Genomic DNA, 11066 nt, shown 5'->3' with positions numbered 1-11066 from the left:
CTTGGATGGGTTCCCCGCTTTCCCCTCCTGAGGTGCCGTATGGTCTTCCAGAACAACTCTGGTGCCGCCCGAAAGTCCTTCTCCATGGATTCCCCAAACTCCTCCCACACCCGCTGCTCAGCCTCCGGTACCTTGCAACTGCCTCCGGAATCCCCTGGGATAACGTACCCCGATAGGCCTCCTTCTTCAGTCGGACGGCTTCTATAACCACCGCTGTCCACCAGGATGTTAGAGGGCTACTGCCCCTTGAGGCACCTAAGACCTTCTGACCACAGCTCACAGCCGCAGCTTCAGCAATAGAGGCTTTGAACATTGCCCATTCTTGTTCAATGTCCCCAACCTCCACAGGGATGCCAGAGAAGTGGTTAATGTATGTTTTATAATGTAATAATTTATATCTGCAAAGTAACTCGTAACTAAAGTTTTCAAATATTTTTTGTGGAGTAAAAGTACAATATTTGCCTCCGAGATGTAGTGGAGTAGAAGTAAAAGTACCTAAAAATTGTACTTAAGTACAGTACTTACAGTACTTGAGTAAATGTACTTAGTTACTTTACACCACTGATCAACAGTAAAGAATGTGTTCTGTGCCTGGATACTCTTATACACTGACCTGACTGTCATCAGCTGTTCTCTTATTTGCCTTTACCCACTTAGTTATTATATAGGTGTTACCTAAATATATGTGACCATGCCATAATGCCCACACAGACCTTCTACAGAGATACTACTGAGAGAATACTGACTGGGACAAATCAGACTGAGTGTGTACTGTGTACAAAGACAGCTTTAGACATACTCTGTATGTTGTATGTAATAGTTCCCCTACATGCCATTTATGATGGAAATACTATTGAGCCTTCAGATTTTAGCATCATGTGTGCTGAGCATATACTTTAGATACAATTCACGTAAGCCTTAATAAATTGTGTTTGTAGCCATATTATATGTAACTTTTTTATGGGTAAATTGGGAGGAGGGGGGCACTTCAGGCGTGGTCACCCTGGGGTACCACACATTGATTGATTGATTGATCGATTTATTGATTGATGATTGATTCAATAAATATAAACAGCTTGGAGGTACAGTAAATATTCAGGCTAACACAAAAAAGTCCTCAACAAGCTGCTGATTAGAATCTGAGTGAGTTTCTATCAAAAGTGTGAAACCTGCTCTGGGCAGAACAACAGGGCAGCTGATGTGTAACATGTGTTCATTTTGTTTTGTTAAGCATCTTTGGATTATATAAATCCAAGTTAATATTATTATTATTATTGATTCATGCTTGCTAAAGTCTCTATGTAAAAATGTACCGTCCATAATTATTCCAATAGTATCCTGAACATTTAGATGCATGAACACGTTTACTGAACTGAAATAGCATAATAGTAATAATTATTCAGTACACAATCAAATCAAAGATACTGATTACATGCTTTTATTTTTCAAGGAACATGCAGTTATTATAAACTTTTTTTGCAATACAAAGATAAGAGAACATAAAATACAGCTTAATTTTTTTAAAGTACATGTTTTCTTTTGTGTACATGACTTTTACCATATGAGGATCAAATACATTGCAATACTGGAGATTAGAATCATTACATTGATAAAACATTACAATATCTTTAAGCTAAATATATAGAATATAAAATACATAGCAGGGTTGGCTCTATATTGTTCCACTCTTTTCCCCCGCTACACAAACATCTCTTTGCTGAAAATTGTATAAATGTGTCACTTAAATGAGTTTACATGATGACTTAATTAATTATGGAAATGTAAATTTGATCCATGTGTAGCGATAATCAACAACTTATGTAATGCACTTTTAAAAACGTTTTGACATTTTTAGGAGATTAATTACTGTTAGGAAGATTAGATATTCATGTATATAGGCTGTGTGCCTATGTATTGTTTAAGGCAACAAGCCTGAATGTTGTCTGACGGCAACTATTGATGACAGACTTCTCAAACAAAACAGCAGTGATGTCTCGGCAGGAACATTCACTCATTTCAGCATTTCTTTCACAGCGTCTCAATTGTCAGAAATCTCAAGTACAAAGTTATAATAGCCTTCGCGTTGCCCGTGGGTGCGGAGCTGCTTGACGGTAAATCTACCGCTTGAATAATTGATGGGATAATCTACTGTACGTCTTTGAAATCCATCCTGGTTGTCATAATACATCTGACGGTAAAGCTCGTAATCACAGTCTTTAAACGTTCCAAAGAATCCCGCTGCATAATAGGTTGACCACAAGCCAAAGTCATAGGGGATAGAAAACATGAAAGCTACTCTCCTGGCATAACTGCCGGCATTGATGGGATCGAGATCGAGGGTGAAGACAGCAGTAATTCCCGTTGCAGTATGCCCAATCTTTTCGTACTTCACAGTGTCTTTGCCGCCAATGGGAATAACACTCTCGAATTGCCAGGTTTGCAGGCCTCGTTTAATGTACGTCCTTAATAGTAGTAAGAAGAAGAAGAAGAAAAAAGTTACAGCAACTGATTAAAAACAAGATTATAAAAATAGTGTATTATAAAAAAATAACAACTACCTGGGGTTAACAAGTCTATGGGAAGTACAGAGATTCTTAATTTCAATGGTGACTCTGCGAAAATATCTGCCATCCTCAGCTACATCACTGGCCACTCCAAGCACTGCAGCCACTACAATAGCTACTCTAAACATAGCTGTGATAGACATGATTGATGACTGGAAGGGAAAGGTCTGGGGAGAGAGAGAGAGAGAGAGAGCAAAGATGTTATTCAAGCATCATGACATGTTGACTGCCTCTCACCCAGTGACTGATTGCCCTTCATACACTTTATGACACATGTTTTCCCTCTACATTGTACATATTTAAAACGATTAACCCATTGAGGCCTGAGTTTCCGATTCTGCGGTTTTCTGAAAAACGTATGTTTCTATATCAGTGGTTTTCAAACTTTTTCATGTCAAGGACCCCCAAAATGATGATGAATTTGGCCGCGGACCCCCATCTCAAAAATATTTTGTTCCAGGGACCCCCAGAAGCAAAGATTTCAGTTAATGTTTGCTTTAAAAGAATATATATATTCAAAGATTTGCACATATTTTCATGATTTTTCTAAAATAGCAGATCTACAAGCTCGTAGCGCGGCACTCGGTGCCGCGCTACGAGCTTGTAGATCTGCTATTTTTGAATAGCCAAAGTGTAAAATAATGCTTTTTAGCTCAAATGAAAAAGTGACACAGGTGGTTCCAGGTCTTAATGGGTATAAAGGTAAGAACACTGATCTTGAGCAACACTTTGAATTTACAACCATCCCATACACAGGGAGATCTCCAAACTTACAGTAGCGTGTCCTATATGGAGTTTGTCCTAAGTGGAACCCACTAAACCAACTCTGTTACACTTGCACATTTCTAAAGTTACAATTTAATGACTTTTTAATACCAAATTGTCATATTACGTGAGCAAACATTGTGAAAATAGCCGATCTACAAGCTCATGTGTGTGCTCATAGTTCGGCTATTTTCACAATATTTATGTGGAACTGAGTCAAACTAAATGTAATGCCTACACTTACAAGTGCTTTTTAGGGTGGGGGGGTCCCCTGTTCAAATATGATTATTTTGGGGGGTCAGGGCCTGAAAAGGTTGCTCTAAGATACTGATACAAAGTCTGACGGTTACCAAAATGCCCTGTTTAAACGGATATATTTAACTTTCAAACATGTTTGGGGTCATTTTAACGTCTACTCGAGCTTTTGTGAGCAACCCAGACAGTTTTTCAGTTGATTGATTCAGTATTTAGACACGCCGTCTTCCTATACAAACCCATTGTAACTTCCAACTCCATTTTAACCATGTTACTCATTGAAAACACCCATCCTTGGTTCTGGTGACTGATATTTAATGTGTGAGGGGGCTGTGTTTTTTCAATTGCTTTTTTCATTTTATTTTATATATTTTTGGGGAAAATGGAAAAAAATTAATAGAATAAAAAAAAAGGAGGACACTATGAGTCACCAGAACACAGGATGGGTGTTTTCGATGAATATATCATAGTTCAAAATTTGAAGTTACAATGGGTTTGTAAAGGAAGGGTGTGTCCAATGAAATTAATATTAAATATCCAGTGGTGGAAAAGGTATTCAAATGTTTCATTTAAGTAAAAGTATCAATACTGCAATGTATAAGTATTCTGTTCGGAATTCAAAATTGACTTGAGTAAAAGTACAAAAGTATTGGTATCAAAATGTACTTAAAGTACCAAAAGTAAAAGTTAAAAAAATATTTGAAAATAGCAGATCTACAAGCTCACAACGCGTCACGATGTGACGCGTTGTGAGCTTGTAGATCTGCTATTTTCAAATAGCATAGGTATAAAATAGGGCTAAAGTGGTTAATGTATGTTTTATAATGTAAAACGACCAAACATGTTTGAAATTGAAATATCCCTTTAAATGATGTTCTTACCTGGAATCCAAAATGTAGCCTCTGCATTCACTTCTTCAGGAACTTCTTATTGTTTCTCACAAATGACAAGTCCTATATAGCACCATTGGGCAGGGCCTTTTCCTTATAGGCCCCTCCCCCTTTTCAAACCAGCCAATTGCCTTTGTCAGATAAGAACATGGGCATAGAATTCACTTCTATGTTGACAGGGGACCACGGGACTCACTCTTCCTTTGGTGTGTTGCCCAGGTGTTACCTAACCCCTAATCACAAAATGTTGCCTAACCTTAACCGTAACCTCACAAACACTATGCCTATCCCTTACCGTAACCCTAACTTCACATAAACTATGCCTAAACCTGACCTCAAAACCACGTTGACCTGGGCGAAACACAGAGTCAAAAGGCCGCAGCCACAGTAGTAAATCAGCTATTTTTGAAAAAACATTTTAACGACATGCCCAAAACAGCTGCTTATTACTTGTTGTTGTGTAAGTTAATAGTGACAAATCAAACCACCTTGATTCTTGAAAACAGAATGTTGAAAGTGCTTCGCGTATTGTGCACATCAAGCTTCCATTGTCCCATAGAAACACACTGGAAACGTTGGAACTGCAACGCGTGCGCATACATGTCTTTCTGTCTGTCTGTCTCCCTGTCTGTCTGTCTGTCTCATTTACTGGAAATGGCCTGATCTGCTGTAAAGCAGAGATTGTGTAATGAACATTGTATTGTCATAACAAGGCAGACAGTTGCATACTTTCACTTTGACTTGGGTCTAGAGAGTAATTTACTGGAAATCACTTGATCTGCTGTAAAGCAACCCCCCCTGTGGTTTTGTAATGGCCCAGTACGTACGTGCGTGCGTGCGTGTGTGTCTGTATCACAGTGTTCAGGCCTCACACCCAATCTACAGTGTGCGTGTGCCAGTGTCTAGGCCTATTGCAGCAGCGTCGTACCCCCACACCCTACAGCAATATATGTGTGCGCATGTGCCTGTGTGTGTGTGTGGTAATCTGCTTTCACCAGCCCAAAGTACAGGAAACATCTGTACTTTCCTGCTAAATTTTGTCATTTAATCAACTTCTGTTTTCCTCCTTGCTCCACTGTCCCCCCAACCTAAAGTGTTGCCTGGAGGCAGAGGCACAGCCACCACATAAGACTGACCTTCTGCCTTAAGTTAAACACAGGGAAATAAAGTAACATGCGCACTTCAAGAAGTTGACAAGCTGACATAGACCTGAAGGCTGTGGAATTTCCTTTTCAAAACGTTGTTTCACAGAATAACGCCATGCTTTGCAGTAAAACTATGATCTGAATTCATATTTTTTCTTCAATCAAAAATCTTGCAATTTGATAACTGAGGCAATTATGTACTAGGCATGATAGTACAGCATGGCAGATCTACAGTTGTAGGAACACACACGCACTACAAGTACATTACTGATTTTACTGATCCTCACATCCCTCACATCAGTTTTGTTTTGTTTCATTGTTTGTTTTTGGCTAATCAATAAGTGGCTTTTAATTGCTTCTCCTGTTTTTTTGTTGTTTCTTGCTGTCCTCTGGTACCCCTAGGTCACGGTTGAAACAAGTTATACGCCAAAACGTGAGGCGGCCTGTTATAGTGCCACCATGAGGCCCATTCTCAAAGTGGCAGTTATTTTTCCATGGCCTACCTGAAGTGTGTGAGTAAAGTTTCACGACAATCGGTCCAGCTGTGCGGAGACACACAGACACACAGACACACACACACATGGACGGAAAAATAATCTCTGGCCTTCGGCCATCCAGCCTGGCAGAGATAATGAATCTTTAACATTTGACTCAACTGAGGTTGTGAAATGAATACTCAGCATTGTATTGTTGTAGTAACAAGGCAGACAGCTGCATACTTTCACTTGTGTCGGGAATCATTTCTGAGAAATGGCCTGATGATTTGCACGCACGTATGCATGCACGCCCGGGATTCGAAACCGGGTCTTCCACATGGAAGACTTTAAACTCGGCTCGCGCATCGGCAAGGACTCAAGGGAGTGTGGTGCCCGCCACCGAGTTGTTTGGATATGCGGTTGTCCAGAAACGCCGATCCATTATGGACATATCATTTTCCTGTTACGTCAAGCAATTCCAGCATTACATTTCAGCATGAATTCATGTATTAAAAGGGTCAACAGACTCCTCTCTATTGCATTATTGTGCACACAGCCTCTCTCACGCTCTGCCTCTGAGTATTACAACATTGCAAGCGGTATCTGAGTTCATCTCATCTCACTCTGCCAACCTCTGTACTTTCCTTGCCATGAACGACTTGTCCCAACTTATGTGTGTGTGTTCTAATGCAGCGTTTCCCAACAGACATGTCCCGGCACTTTAGTGTGCCGTGTGAGAGGGCCAAGAAACAGAACAAAACCAACCCCACACCCCCCGAGAACAATAGATACTGCTGCTGCTGCCGTGAGCCATCGTCCGTCACGGACACACAGCCAATGACCACAGAGTCCATTCAGTGAAGCGGCCGTCACCCATAGGAATGCAAATGTATGTCTTTGTGTTCATGAGGCCATCACCTGTACTCACCTGGCAGATACTCAGGATTGAAAGTGGGTCGGATCGGTACGGCGTTCCGTTAAAAGATTCAATGCCGGTACACTGTACCGGGGAAGAAGAGGGGAAAGCAATGCTGTCAAAAGGAATACCAAAATGTTCGCCCCAAAACACCAACAATGCTATCAGGATCAGTTCACAGTTGAATTTGATATTGAAGTTAAGATTAAGATCTGTGGTACATACACAATTAGATTTTTTTCTATATTATATGTGCTTGTAATTTCAAAACCGTTTAATTTGTAATTTCAAAGCAAAGTAACTTGAGCTTATAGGTTCAGGTTTCTTTATTATTACATCAAAGCAATTTCCAAAAATAAATAGGCGAAACTGAGGCACTGTCTCTGTCCTTTTTTAAAGTTATTTGGTGAGTGCTTTCATAAATGTTTGGATATTGTGTTTTCAGAACAGTCAGTCAGTCAGTCAGTCAGTCAGTCGGACTCTCTCTCTCTCTCTCTCCAGATAGGCATATCTTTATATCTGTGGGAGAGTGTAATGTAACACTTGTTTATGTGTTTTTACCAAAGGTGAAAGTGAGGTGTTATGAAATTAGCCTGGAGGTATGAGTGCCTGTTTGTTTCGATGTACTGTGTCTGAGCATGAATTCATGTTGTTGAAGGTTGTGTATGCTCTCACGCAATGCCAATACAATCAAAACAAATACCTGATGATTGATTAGACGATTATGGTAAGATTTAGAGCTTTATCTCAACAACCAGTCCTGTCTCTGCAGTCAGGCTCATGACCTGCTCTGAGGACATTAGTGTTGCATGGCACACACCTTTATACAGAATGAAGGCAAGTTGGAAGTTGTCCTGTTTGGCTCCCTCACAGTCACTCCATCACAGGGAATACCAACGGTCTTGGCAACCTCTCCACACATAAACCCAATGTGAAACACCTGGGTGGGCAAAAAATAGCTTTGAATCATTTCCAAAATCAAGCCATTTTTCCCTAACAGACCTTGAGAAAGTCCTCCATGCCTTTATATCCTTTCGCTTGGGTTAACTCCCTGTAGACAGAAAAAGGCTTAATGCAAGGACTTACGGTGCTACAGCAATGGGCACCAGTGTCAGGGGGCACCAAAAGTGAAAGAACACTCTACTATTGGGTCAAAAGTGCTGAAATATAGAAACGATGGCAGCGGTAACAAGGTGAAAGGTGAGTGCTGCAATTTTCACATACCACAAAAAACAAGCAAAAGCAAGAAAAACTAGAAAAAGTGCTCCTCGGTGCACAGGTCTCCGCCAGGTCAGGTAGGTTATTGTGGCCTCTTGGTGGCGCTATAATAGGCCAATGTTTAAAGGGTGCCATTTGTTCTTGGGCCTTGCACGACAATCGGACACTGCATTCATGGTTTGAGGCATTTTGTGCAAAAAAAATGTTTTGCTAAATTAGACATGCTGGTGGCGCTATAACAGGCCAATGTTAAAAGGGTGGCATTAGTTCCCAACATAGTGTGAATGTGCGTGCAAAGGTTGACCGCAATCGGACGGTGCGTTCATGATTTGCGGAATTTTGTTCAAAACAAGCCACTACAGCAAACTTTAGATGTCAATCTTAGCCAATGAGGATGGAATATGAAAAATCAAACGCATCCGTCTTGATCACATAAGTATGGAGATCATGTGTACCGATGTGCGTGAAATTTTGATGACATTTTGATAAAATTGGAAGGAGTAATATAAAAAAATGTGTTTTACATAAGTCGGCCTCCTGGTGGCGCTATAAAAGGCAGATGTGAAAAATGCAGGGCAAAGGTTTTTCCTTTACCTCTAGGGAGTGCGCATACAAAGTTTTACACAGATCGGTGCAGTTATAGGTCAAAACATGAATCGGCCTGTTATAGCGCCACCATGAGGCTGATTTAAAAAATGTGTGGCATTTATTCCTCGACATAGTGGAAATGTGCGTGCAAAGTTTCACGGAAATTGCATGCTGTGTTCATGATTTGAGGCATTTTGTTGAAAACGGAGCACTCCTGCAAACTTTGGAAGGCATTTTGAGCCAATCAGGATGGAATATGAACAATCTGAAAGACCAGTTTCGTTTAATGACTATAGAGATACTGTGTACCGTTTTGCGAGATTTTTGGACAACATCTGTTGGAGTACTGTCAAAATATGTTTTGCACAAATCGGCCTCCTGGTGGCGCTATAAAAGGCCCATGTGAAAAATTTGGGGCAGAAGTTCGGAATTGGCATCCAGGGAGTGTGTGTGCACAGTTTCGCTGCGATCAAGCTAACGTTGGCGGAGATTAGCTGCTCACAGACGGACACACACACACACACACACACACACACGGACGGACGGACGGACAAAGGGACGGAGGGTAAAACATACTCTCTCGCCATGCCTTTCGGCCTGGCGGAGACAATAAAGAAAAAACATATAATGGTTGCATCCTATTCTTAAAATACAAACAAACCATGCACATAGAGTTTCATAAGGTCATCCAGGAGCTGAAGCTGGATGAAGTCAGGTTTCATGCATTGTTTCAGATGCTGAACCTTTCTGAATTCAGCCACAATTCAGCTCTATCTGATTGTTCCACATCTCCAGAAGATGTACATCATTTTCAGGACACCCGTCAGTCCAGAAAGAGAGGCTGGCCATCTCTCTCAGGTAAGCTATTCATGTAATAAAGTAACTAACCTAATCTTACTTAATTCTGACTGGTGTGTAGGATAAACCCCTATCAACAAGGGTGCATTACTGAACGGGCCTAGTGGGCCTAGGCCCAAGGAGCTCAGGGGGCCCAAGAGCTCAGGGGCGGATCCCGAATCTACAGGCCCCTGGACCTGAGACCGATGTTGTGCAAATCTTTGAATATATTGTTTAAAGCAAACATAAATATGTATGAGAACTCAAATCTTTGCTTCCGGGGGTCCTTGGAACAAAATATTTCGAGATGGGGGTCCGCGGCCAAATACATATCATTTTGGGGGTCCTTGATGGAAAAAAGTTTGAGAACCACTGATATTATAGCAACATACGTTTTAATTCGTACAATCCCCCCCAAAAAGCAAAGATTTGATTTAAAAATGTTTGCTTTAAAAAAATATATATATTCAAAGATTTGCACACATTTTCACGAATTTTCTAAAATAGCAGATCTACAAGCTAAAAATGACACGGATGCGTTCCCGGTCTAAATGGGTTAAAGTGAGAGCCGAGAGCGCACACAAAGCGCCTCAAACCTCCATGGAATCAAAGTGCACCGTGGCATCATGTGAGATCATGGAGTCCTTATTCATCGTGGTGATTGTCTCTTATGGTAGGCTGCTACAGCTACTGCTGCTACAGCTAGATTTCATAGGAGTATAGCTGACATCTCACCTACTACCTAATCAAATTAGTGGCTTCGCAGTGTGTGGGGGGGTGTGTGTGTGTGTGTGTGTGTGTGTGTGTGTGTGTGTGTGTGTGTGTGTGTGTGTGTGTGTGTGTGTGTGTAGCATGCTCCTATAAAGAGCACAATTTGGCAATTGTAAACGTTTCATGTCAGAGATCCTATTTTTATTTAAATAAATGGTAATAATATAACAACATAAAACTATATCATTTAAACAAAGCCCCAGTGTATTTTGTCAGTATGGCTGCAATTTGGTTTATGCTCATTAGTAAAGTTTCCTTTCAGTTTCATTGTGACCAGCTGTGTTTTTATCAGTTACGGTCAGCTGTCCCATATTTCCCATCAGTAGTTTCTTAACAGTAAATGTCCAAATATTAGTTTGTCAGTCAGGTGGAACAGTTGTACTTTGCCTTTTTTGGTAAACAGACAAACAGATGTTCTTTATACCCACTAGGCCAGTGGTTTTCAACCTTTTTCATGCCAAGGACCCCTAAATTGATATACATTTGGCCGTGGACCCCCATCTGAAAATATTTTGTGCCAGCGACACAAATTAAAAAAATAGCAGATCTATAAGCTCATAGCGCGGCACATGAGCTTGTATATCTGCTATTTTTATTTATAGCCAAAGCTACTGTAAGTGGTTAAACTGATTGTGACGCTA

The 11066-nt window shown here is 40.7% G+C and overlaps 1 long non-coding RNA gene across 1 annotated transcript; it reads right to left on the bottom strand.

Moving 5' to 3' along the window:
* Positions 1-2083: 2083 nt before the first annotated feature.
* On the bottom strand, positions 2084-4508 carry LOC308076114. Its single transcript, XR_013932252.1, has 3 exons — positions 4466-4508; positions 2559-2731; positions 2084-2462 (listed from the first exon to the last, which is right to left on the bottom strand). It is a non-coding gene; the product is annotated as an uncharacterized lncRNA (long non-coding RNA).
* Between the last annotated feature and the right edge of the window lie 6558 nt (positions 4509-11066).

Source organism: Gymnoscopelus braueri (genome assembly GCF_963280865.1).
Source record: "Gymnoscopelus braueri genome assembly, chromosome: 2".
Lineage (NCBI taxonomy): Eukaryota > Metazoa > Chordata > Actinopteri > Myctophiformes > Myctophidae > Gymnoscopelus > Gymnoscopelus braueri.
Note: the sequence above shows the minus strand (reverse complement) of the source record. Positions and strands in the feature narration are given on the sequence as shown.